The sequence below is a fragment of the Podarcis muralis genome, chromosome 3 (genome assembly GCF_964188315.1).
Source record: "Podarcis muralis chromosome 3, rPodMur119.hap1.1, whole genome shotgun sequence".
Classification (NCBI taxonomy): domain Eukaryota; kingdom Metazoa; phylum Chordata; class Lepidosauria; order Squamata; family Lacertidae; genus Podarcis; species Podarcis muralis.
In genome coordinates, this window is record NC_135657.1 from 57810923 (window position 1) to 57823440 (window position 12518).

Genomic DNA, 12518 nt, shown 5'->3' on the forward strand with positions numbered 1-12518 from the left:
GTTTGGGTCTATTAACAGTCCCCCCAACACACACACTTCCTCATTCAGAAAGGGTAAAAAATAATGTATTTCTGAAATATAGTAGCTCAAAGTCAAAGAAGGTGAAGAAAACAAGAGAAATTCTAATAATTCATTTGCAGTGTGTCATACGGCAGTTCTAGGAGGAAAAGGTGACAACACTCCACCCTTTTCTTTTTTTGGAGGCTATGACTCAGTAACCCACATACCTCAATAAATATATGATTGTCTGAAATAAGTTGGTATTTCTCATGGACTCTCCTAGGTGAAAAAATAATAGTTTCTTCTTACATCTTAAATGAGCTCACCATTCTACAAATCCTCCTGTGGAGCTTAGATAATGATGCTTTACAAAGTTGGGCGCAGAGAGAAGGTCGATACTCTGAAGCAACATACAGCTGCACTGCCTCATTGACGTCAATGGCATTACACTAGAGAAAGTGGTTTGAATACAGTATTGTAGTTTCTTGATGGTGGCTGAGGGGGCACTGAGGGGGACTTTAAAACTGGAGGTAAGGATCATACAGACAAAACTCTGAGTCATTTGAAGAGCTCTCTCATCAGCTGCACCGAGGAATAATGATGGGCTTTCCAATAAAGAGATTCATTGTTTTCCTTAAGTAGGTTATTCCTGCAGCAGCCATTGTCAAAGACTCTATAGCAGACGTGGGGAACCTCTGGCCCCTGGAACCTTCTGGAAGCCACATCCCCACCTATCACTCACTCTGCTTTGTCCCCTGAGAGCTTTGGCTTAGGTGAACCCTGATGGAGCCTGGATGGAGTTTAGAGAGGGATGTGTAAAAACTAGGCTGCCCTACAAAGGTGAAATGTTCATGAGGATTTTTCAAAATTGCAAATTGATGCAGAACTATAGAGAGTTGAATTTCAGGCTGGACAAATGAAAAACAGACAGACAACAAAGCTGAGGTATTTGCCCATCCCTACTGGGTGTATAGGGGACGCGGGTGGCGCTGTGGGTAAACCCTCAGCGCCTAGGACTTGCCGATCATCGGTGCGGGGTGCGCTCCCGTTGCTCGGTCCCAGCGTCTGCCAACCTAGCAGTTCGAAAGCACCCTCGGGTGCAAGTAGATAAATAGGTACCGCTTTATAGCGGGAAGGTAAACGGCGTTTCCGTGTGCTGCGCTGGTGCTGGCTCGCCAGAGCAGCTTTGTCACGCTGGCCACGTGACCCGGAAGTGTCTGCGGACAGCGCTGGCTCCCGGCCTATAGAGTGAGATGAGCGCACAACCCTAGAGTCTGTCAAGACTGGCCCGTACGGGCAGGGGTACCTTTACCTTTACTGGGTGTATGTGTGATTTCTTTGCACACCAGCGCACTAGTCTCTGCCCACTGCAGTGCTGTGTCTGCTTTAACTTTTACCTTGCCAAAACTGGTGGAGTCATAAGTAAAGGTAAAGGGACCCCTGACCATTAGGTCCAGTCGTGGCCGACTCTGGGGTTACGGCGCTCATCTCGCTTTATTGGCCGAGGGAGCCGCCGTACAGCTTCCGTGTCATGTGGCCAGCATGACTAAGCCGCTTCTGGCGAACCAGAGCAGTGCACGGAAACGCCGTTTACCTTCCCGCCAGAGTGGTACCTATTTATCTACTTGCACTCTGACGTGCTCTCGAACTGCTAGGTTGGCAGGAGCAGGGACCAAGCAACGGGAGCTCACCCTGTCGCGGGGATTCAAACTGCCAACCTTCTGATCAGCAAGTCCTAGGCTCTGTGGTTTAACCCACAGCGCCACCTGTGTCCCTGGTGGAGTCATAGGGAACCAGAAAAATATGGGTTTTTTGGGGGGGGGGCAGGTTAGCCATACTTGCTATGAAGCCAATGCTGGCTCAGTGTTTTTGGCCCACCCTTATTGAAGTACCATAGCATAGATCTGGGCCTGGGACACGTGAATTTGAAATGAGCCTTCAACTGGAGCTGCCACCTCTGCTAGGATGACTGTGCCAGCCTTGGTGACACAGTCCATCATCACATAAAAATACAAAATGATAGAAGTGAGAAGAAACATAATACTGGGTTCTGGTTCACTGTAGAATGTTTCTCTTTATAGCCTCCTCCCAACCACAGGACTGAGGTAAGCTCTGAAGCCCTGCCCCGAACATACGTGCTGATGTAGTTTGTCAGCACTACAGATCAAACAGCTGTGTGGTGCAATCCATGGTACAGGTAGCTGTCATGATAAATATTCATATAAATAGGAAAATAATCTGAGTAGTAGTGGCTGGATAATTTATGAGGTAGCAGGCAGGTTTATGTTTATGATTCTCCCCAGAGTGTATGAAATGCTTTCTGCAAAAATGAACAGTCCTTAAGACAATCTTTAGCTTGTCTGAGTCAGTCCCCCCCCCCCTTTTCCAGGCTTATTAGCAACAAGAAATCAAAAACAAAACACAACCGCCACCTCACTCTCTGTGCATAATAAAACAACAAAGGTTGATTTTTCTGCAGGAACATGGCATTAGTTTTTCATGAAGCTTTGGATCATCAGGCAGAAATGATGTGCAGAACAGCTGCCTGGGTGCTGTGCAAACAGTCTGAGGGCAATATTTGTCCAAGTATTCAACCTTTACAGCTCTTCCAACACTTCTATATTTCACACTTTGCCCTGTGGAACAAAACCCATGTTGACGTGGGAACCCAAAGGGATGCTGATAGCCCCAAATAACCTAGAACAAACTGCTTTTGAGTGTTGCTTATTGGTTAATTTAAAACTTATCTATCCTGCCTGATCTTTTTAAATTTTAAATAACAACAATGCTCTAAGGTAAGTAGCTTGCCAAAAATTCAATGTGAGACAGCGAGCAAAGAGAATTATTTTTAAATAGAATATACAGTACACCAAAAGCTCTGAGAATACTGAATTTCACTGTGTAATGCTCATAATTTTTGTGCCGATCTTTCCTTTCCCAAAAGGGGTTTGTGGTTGTGACTATTACATGGGGAAATGCGGAAGTGCAAGCATTATGTGCAGGAAATGGTCCAAGGAGCTGGGCCGGCGGAATAGGGAGAGCAAGCGTGAACCTTTTGTTGTAGGTGAAGTGAGAGAGGTGGGAGGATAAAAGGCTTTCTCAACATAGCTCCTCATATAACCATGTGGCCTTCACAGGAAGGGATTTTTATATCCTTCTAAATGACAGATAAGAACACATAGGCAATGCTAGCATAATCAGTCACTACCCATGTCTGTCTAGTCTTCTTAGCATAAACAGCACCCACCAACTCTCCTCCCACCATCAATCTGCCACACACAGAAAAGGTGACCAGATCCCAGTCTATGGTTCCTACCTAAACCTTTGAGGCTGAGCCCCTATGCATACTTAGTGGGGAATACTTCCGAGTAAACTGGCCTAGGTTTTGTCTGCAAACATTTCAAGAGAGTGGGAAGAGAGTCTCACCTCACTTCTTGCCCTTTTCCTCCATGGGTCCCTTTATTCATGCAGGACTACAATGCCCTTCATGTCCCACCCAGACTAGGCCTATGGGAATTGGAGTCCAACAACATCTGGAGGCTCCCCACCCTGGCTCTTTAGTAGAGAGGACTAGAATGGATTCCACAGATGAGATCGACAAAGAAGCATGGTAGGAAACATAGCTGTGGTTCCCTCTCCCATTCCCTCTAAAGGTATAGGCAGGATATCTGAGGCATTGCCTATCCAGCAATGTCAAGAGACCTCCTACAGCAATGCCTCTTGCTTCAGTGGAGTCTACAGGATATCCCAGGGCAATGATGGTGTGCACTGCTTCCTGTTATTCCATCCAGTATTTTTACAGTATGAAGCCCTGGATGAGAAAGAGCTGCTGATTTGAGAAAGAGGAAAATCAAGACTCTTTGGGTTCTGATGTTCAGAGCTGCTGAGGTTTATAGACCAGAAAGCTGGGGCCTATAAACCCTGGCTTTATAATTTTGGCAAAATCCAGGAACTGTAATTCACCAGTGATTTCCCTTGCATCACTCTCAGTGGAAAGCAACAAAAGAAACTAGCATCAAGAAGAGCCAACTTTTCTATCTGTCAGCTTGCCTTTCATTCTCTCTTTTTAGAAGGGGGGGGGGGATTGACCCAGGGGCTTCTGCAGGGAGCTTGAGTCTGCCAGTCCGCCTGCATCAGCATTAATGAAAGGAACTCAGCTGCTGATCATCCCTGCTGATATAATCTCGGGAGAAATTAGAAAGGCAGAGGCCTGCTTGTGAGGGGAGAGAAGGGGCTGAAGGAAAGCAATCACAGGAGCAGCGAAGAGGGAAAATTGAGCGTGTAAAGAGGCAGAACAGGAAACTGACAGGCTCCAAAAGCATATTGTTTGGCGAGCTGAATGCAGTACCTACACAGCCAGTCCAAATATATGTGGACTCAAGGGAAAAGGCTTCGTACTGGTTCTGAATTCACCTTGTAATGAGGAAAGAAAGGGGTTGCCACTTCTCAGGACACCAGCGTTTGAAAAAACAACAACTCCACTATTGGGCACAGTCCAGGCATGTGGAAGAAGAAAGCTGGAGAGGAATGTGCAGGAAATCCCATCCTCCTTTCTGTCTGATGTTACAGCAGGGGCAGCCCATGGCGTTTTGTTGCTTCCCCATCAGGGTGTCTATTACATCCAAGGGCCACCAAATTATTTTGCCACCCGAGGCAAAATATCCCATGAACACCTACCTTCCCACTGTTGGAAAAGGCTGTTATAGCTAACCCGTTTCCCTGCCCCCACTCTCAAGCAATGCTCTCTCCAGAAATAGTTGCATTTATGCCTGAATGATTTCCAGCTCAGGGGGCTTGCAGTTTATTGTGAGACAGGCTTCATACAACGTATGAAGAACCCCCTGAACAAACACCATACTTTGCCTGGAGCAAGTTATCTCCATTCTATAAAAAAGAAAAGGTGTAATTGGCTTGGCTTGTGTGCATATTAAGTTGGAGCAGAACAAAAGGTTGGAAAAGCCACACCGTAATGGCCTAGCAGCGCATAGGAGTCCCTGCACCCCGTACCCCTCCCCCAGCTTTGCAGCAGTCACATTGAAATCATTTTTTAAAAGTGCAACAGAAAAATATTTTTTTTATCAAGTTTTTATCACAACCCAACATTCCTGCACCAAAAAGGAACTAAATAGGAACTTAAGGACATTCGTTACATTTCACTATTACCGTAATTTTCAAAGCAAGCATTAATGAGTTAAGGAAAGTGTCTTTCTTTTCTCCAGCCACTAGATGTCAGACTAGTCTTTAGAAATGATCCTCACATTTGAAGGAAAACCTGTATTTTATGAGGCCTGCTAATGAGGCCTTCACATCTAAGGTGTGATGGGCATAAGCCATTCCTAGCCAAATTGGGATTATATAATGATAATTTTTTTATGAGAGGTGCACAGTCACAAATTGTTTTCACTAATTGTATCTGTTTCTGAACCAATATTACCATAAATAAGACCGTCTTGGAAACAAGTAATTTCACAGCAATCAGCCCCTTCCCATGGCGGAACATTTGAGGGTACAGTTTCCAGGCAGGCTGAAAGCACAACATTGATCTTTTAAGAAAGATTCACTACTGCAACACCTAGAGACCAGGCATCTTCAATTAATGCATTGATAAGGCATGATATTTCTGTTTTCCTTGCATCTGTATTCTGCCCTTCCTCCAATCTGCCCTGCATAAACAGGGTTTCACAAACACCCCAAACCTGTGTGGTAAGTTTGACTAAGATTTGGCTCAGGGTCAAGTGAGATTTATGGATAAATGGGGATTTGAACCTTGATCTTTCCAGTACTAGGCCGCTACTCTAACCATTATACATCACTCTACCTGCTAAGGATGTGGTGGGAGGGGGGTGCTTCAATTTGCATTTTAAAGCAAACCAGTCTATTTTTTTTAGTAGTCAGAAACACCTATATTTTTACCAAAAAAGAAAAAGAAAAAAAGATACCAAATATATACTTTGGGGAAAATACAATGATAAGGTTACAAAAGTGTATTTTGGGGGGCAAGAATGCATACAAAATGCATGCAATTAAACTGTGATTTTTTCCACAAAAAATGGGGCAGCATAGATCTATGATGGAGTGCCTATCAAATGTGACATGGAATGGAAACAGAATGATATGCAGGCAAGTTATTATCAATTAAAAAGTGGTATGATGAAACATGGGACTATGTTTTAATGGATTAATTAATCCTCTTTATCAGATTCAGAAAATAAAATAAGGACAAATGGGACAAAACTTATTGTGGGATGTACGAGTGGTTACTCAGCGCACGTTATGGCTTCTCAGTGTTTTTATAAAATGAAGTTTATGTCACTCCAAAGTCATTTCTTGTACTACTGTATAATTTCCTTGAGAAAATATACACAATGTCTAAACTTGAGTAATTGTAAGATACTTTTTGTTATCTATTCATTTCAAGATACATCCATTGCAACATAAAGTGAATTCAAATAAGCAAGCAAAGAAACAAATAAGCAGATGCAATTGAATATGCTGTCTGCCCCTACCTGTGGCTGCTCCCACCTTCCCTCTCCTCAGGCTTTCAATTTGCCCTCTCCTCTTGCTGGCAACAGAAGGGCAAGTCTCCATGCTCTCCCTGTTGCTCGCAGGTGGGAGGACTAAGAATATGGCCTGAGCAGCCACAGCTGTTTCATCTCCTCTTTACTGGTGCATTTAAAGGAACGTATTTCATTTTCTGGAATGCAGCTTGGTAATCCTAGTTAGAGTGATGATAGATAGATAGATAGATAGATAGATAGATAGATAGATAGCAATTTACTTCTGTCAGGGTTGCTGAAAGTTTTCCTGACAAAGGTGTCTGTTTCTTTAAAAGTAACATGGCTGCAAATAAGTCAACAGGTAACATCCCCCCCCCCCCAGTCACAGGTTTAAGCAACTGAGCAAACACTCTCAGCTGAACTTCTTGTAACTGTGCAGGAACTTCTTTCAAAATACTGTAGGTGGCAGACCTATTGTCGGTGCCTGGCGGAACCTGCTACAAACTTACCACGATGCAGAAATCCTACTAAACCTCTCATATTAATTCAAGGCTATAATCCCTATGTCTACTCAGAAGCAAGTCCCTTTGAGTTATGTGGGGCTTACTCTCAGATATCTGGGGTTGGGATGGCATCCTTGGCTGGAAGATCAGCTCTTGACATTATGAAGTTTTGTCATAAGAACAAAAAAGAAATAAAACACCTGGCACATCTACCAAAAACTGGTATTCTACGCTGCATCAACAGAAGTATAGTGTCCAGATCAAAGGAAGTCATAATTCCACTCTGTTCAAGGTGAGTACTTTGTTCAGCGTGGAGTACCGTGTCCAGTTTTGGGCACCACAATTTAAGATGGACATTGGCAAGCTGGAACATGTGCAGAGGAGGGTGACCAAGATGACCAAGGGTCTGGAAAACAAGCCTTACGACGAACAGTTGAGGGAGTTGGGGATGTGTAGCCTGGAAAAGATGAGACTGAGAGGAGATACGGTAGCCATTTTCAAATATCTGAAGGGCTGTCACATGGAAGACAGAGGAAGATTGTTTATGCTGCTCTAGAGGGTTTGACCCGAGCCAATGGATTCAAGTTACAAGAAATAAGATTCTGATGAAACAGAATTTTCTGGCGGTAAGAGCTCTGTGACTGTGGAACAGATTCCCTCAGAAGGTGGTGGACTCTCCTTCATTTGAGGCTTTTAACAGAGGCTGGATGGCAATTCGTCAGGCATTCTTTAGCTGAGATTGCAGGGCGTTCTACTAGATGACCCCAGGGGTCCCTTTCAACTCCACAAATATATGCTTCTATGAGCACCAATTAATATAAGGGTGCTTATGTCCTCCTTTTGACCCTACAAGCCATCTACCCATAGCAACTTACAAGAAAATAATATCCCAATCAAAATACAATTAAAACCAAATAGGATCACTAAAAAGACAATCAACCAACAGAAGGAGAAAATAAACATCGCCCAAATCAAGAGATAGACATATTTCACAAAGTCTTCACAGTTTTTGGAGCCTGTTCCTTTAGGCCTTCATGGTAGTGGTACCCACCCTGTGGAACACCCTCCCATCAGCTGTCAAGGAAATAAACAACTATCTGACTTTTAGAAGGCAGCCCTGTTTAGGGAAGCTTTTAATGTTTGATGTTTATTGTGCTTTTAATTCTGTTGGGAGCTGTTCAGAACGGGTGGGGTATGTATAAATAAATAAATAAATAATCATCATATCAGGAACATGACACCACAGTGCGCTCAAGACTGAACGATGCCAATCAAATAGCAAGGCTCAACAGGAATTAAAGACTGAAACCAAACAGATTCATAAAGAAAACTGAAAAGCTGTATGGACTGAGCTTAAGTTAGAGAAATAACATTGCTGGTGAAGTTGAACAGAATCTGGCCAAAGTAAATGTTAAGCATCTTCAAAGCAATCACTCTTCCTTACATAGGAATAATCCACTTGGAATGCAAACTCAGAGCTCATTTGCATGGTGCCTGAGGCTGCTGAAACAGGGTTTGATTCTGAATCAACCATTTTTCTTTATACAAGCAGGGAACCTGAGGGTGCTTTAGCCACACACCCTTGCACATCACTGCATATTGAAGTGTGGTCGCAACTCTTCAGGGTTGCTGTTGATGATGTGCTTTAAGCTGCGTGACAGAGAGACATTCTGTAAATGGGTCTTTTCTTCTCTCTCCCCCAGCATGGAAATGCTCCAAGCAGAAAACATTTCCTATCAAATTTATGGCTGTCATGCAGATATTTAAGGCACAGAGTCTCTGTCAGAAAGCATCAAACCTGAGGGCAGTGCAAAAATGACTAATGTCGACATACCAAAGCCACTATCAGTGATGACGACATGCCCTTATTTATGCTGGTTGACCCTTAATTCTCCAGGTGTTTCCCCTTCTCCTCCACAGCTTCTGAATTATCAAAGAGAGTTTTCTGGTGCTCTGGCCAAAACAGATCAATAAAGAAAAGCTTTGGGCTGCTTCACATGATGTAACAGTTGATTGTTTTCTTCATTTGTAGAAGCAGTGAAAAGCATAGGGAGCTGTTTTATACCAAATCAAATTATAAGAAAGGAGATTCTGACTAAGCATCAGGAAGAACTTTCTGACGGTAAGAACTGTTAGAAGATGGAAAGTGCTCCCTCAGAAAGTGGTGGGCTCTCTCTTGTGGAAGGTTTTCAAGCAGAGGTTGGGTGGCTATCTGTTATGCATAGTAAAGGTAAAGGTAAAGGTACCCCTGCCCGTACGGGCCAGTCTTGACAGACTCTAGGGTTGTGCGCTCATCTCACTCTAGAGGCCGGGAGCCAGCGCTGTCCGCAGACACTTCCGGGTCACGTGGCCAGCGTGACAAGCTGCATCTGGCGAGCCAGCGCAGCACACGGAACGCCGTTTACCTTCCCGCTGGTAAGCGGTCCCTATTTATCTACTTGCACCCGGGGGTGCTTTCAAACCGCTAGGTTGGCAGGCGCTGGGACCGAACGACGGGAGCGCACCCCGCCGCGGGGATTCGAACCGCCGACCATGCGATCGGCAAGTCCTAGGCACTGAGGTTTTACCCACAGCACCACCCGCGTCCCTTCATCTGTTATGCATGCTTTAGTTCAAATTCCTGCATCGCAAGGGGTTGGACTAGATGATCCAACTCTACAATTCTGATTCTATGAAAGTGTCTATTTATTAAAATGGTCCTGCTGCCCTGCTAACAATCTTTAGACATTCACACTAATTTTAAAAACAATTTTGAAACCCTTTGTCCTAATAGAAGTGATAGAAAAACCTTCAGCATTGATGTTTAAAACAGGAGCAGGAGCTCTTGCTGTCAGCAGTTGGACCCAGTTTTCTAACTTCTTGCTGTGTTGTGTCCTGAGGCCACATCAATAAAATCATATCACATTTGCGGCAGGCCAGTGTTCCGACAGACGCTGAGAAGAACTAACAATTGATCTGCTCCCCACAAAAACTTGCATTTTCCAAGTTTACTGTTCTTGCACAAGGTAATTGGCTATCGATATTCCAGCATGAATCTTTACTGCAGTGTGATCAATACCATGTATCCTTGCCTAACGGGTCAGGAGCAGGGAGGTCATCTAAGGCGTTACACTGCCTGAGGACAAAACAAAAAATAGCTTGTAATTACCTTCAGATCTCAAAAGTCCACAGCAATTAGATCTGAGGGCCATAATATTTCATACCAGGAAAGTTAATTACATTCTGTATTTGATATAATAGATCTTGGCTATTGCATGTAGAAGAATAATTACATGCATGTTAGAGCGAGTCTGCATGTTATATGGCAATCACGTCGGCTGCAGGTTTCGCCTCGGCAAATACACAAAAAAATGCAGGATTCCAAGGCTTGGTTCCAAAGGAAAGAAAGGCATTCACTTCCTTATCCATCCTTCTATCAAGAAGAACTGCCCAAGGTGAAAGGAAAAGAGCACAGTCATAGTACAGAGAAACTTGAGTGCTGATGCTTTCTGTCTAGGAGGTCAAGATTCTCTATTGGCCAAGATAAGAGAGCAGCTTTTTGTGGCTTGAATAGCATCAGACTTTTTGCTGTTTTGCCAGCCAATGCTTTTCAGTGATGCTTTTGATTTGGGCTGTTTATTTATAGCAGCTACTCAGCACCGGGTACAGCTCTTGCTGTAGGGAAGAGATTACAGCGTATTTAGGATATAGGATAAATTTAAAAAAACAAACCAACTGTGCCTATCAACATTAACAATCACATCTGTGCTATTTCATCAATAGTTCAATAAAATGGAACTGTAGGGTGATTTGCTAGCTGACATAAAGGAGGGCTTGAACATTTTGTTGATTGGATTGGCAATAATCAGATAAAGACCATAGATCAAGTGAGGGGCGGTTTGGGAGATACATAATTTATGCTATACAAATATTTTCAGGTTAGAGACTTTTAAAATTATTGGTTGCCAATAGGAGGAGTAAGGCAGCCAGATAATTTTGTCAAAACCCAGAAAAATGGTTGCCTCACATATGTCAATCTGTTATTCATACGGGAGACAGTACACAAGTTGACTATGTCACAAAAAATGGGAGGAAATGACTGGGACATCAATAAATATCTGGAAATATATATGGGAAAATATTACCAAATATACTGCATTGTTAGCATTGATAGACAATTCTATTAAACTTTGGATAATGTGGTGTCTAACACCATCTGGGATATCTAGAAGATACAAGACAGGAAATGATAGATGTTGGAAATGTAGAGCGGATAGAGCAGATTTTATCCACTGCTGGTGGAACTATCCTGAGGCTAAGAAATATTGGCATGAAACTGTGTCTAATATAAACAATCCAAGCACTCAGTACACTTAGACCCCAAAGCGTACTTAATGTTGTTGTTGTTTAGTTGTTTAGTCGTGTCCGACTCTTCGTGACCCCATGGACCAGAGCACGCCAGGCACTCCTGTCTTCCACTGCCTCCCGCAGTTTGGTCAGACTCATGCTGGTAGCTTCGAGAACACTGTCCAACCATCTCATCCTCTGTCGTCCCCTTCTCCTTGTGCCCTCCATCTTTCCCAACATCAGGGTCTTTTCCAGGGGAAAAAAGCGTACTTAATAGCTTTCTTTAAAGATGCAGTCCCCCAAGGACAGAGATAAATTCTTATATCATATGGTTCTAGCAGCAAGGATTTTGTATGCAAAATATTAGAGGGGAGAATGGTTTATACAGTAATACTTTTGGAACTTTAATCACAATCACCTGGATGCCTTGGGTCCGACAAGGCAAAAGGAAAATAAATATTCTTTTCTTCTCTTTCTTTTTCTCACTCCTTTGGTGTTCTTTTTTATTTCTATTTGTTTCTTCTTTGTTCATTTTATATTTTGGATTTAAATAATAATCACTGTTATTTAAAGTTCACTTACAATCCGATACATCTTTGTAAACCAGGTAATGATTGTTTGGATGTCAGTCTGTTTCCTATTCCACTTTTTCTATTTTTACCTCTACTAATAACAACAACAATCAGTGCTTTTTTCTTTCTTTCTAAAAAAAAATGTTTAGGGGTACTCTCATTTTCATACCCATATTGAAATACTGCCCCTCAATGAGGCCAAACTTAGATTCACAAAATGTTTAGGGGAATGCGTCTCCCTGCATCCCCCCAGAAAAAAGTACTGATAACAATAGTAATAAGAAAATAAAAATTTAAAATCCCTAACAAGCCTTTCTGTCAGCTGTACATCAGCAACAACCCTATATTTGATACAAAATGATTATTGATTTATTATTTACTTATTTTTGTTAAGCAGTCTTGAGGGAAAGTACACTTTCCACTCCCCCCCCCCCCCCCGTTTGTGTGTGTGTAAACCTTGTTTTGTGCATTATCAACATTCAAGCCTAACGAAGTCAAAACCTCATTGTCACAAGTGCAGGAGCTGTTCAGCTGCAAACAAACCCGTATTCGATGCAGTAAAAATGCCTTGGAAACAAAAATATTTGCAATATATTAGGCAGATATAGAAATACCTCCCT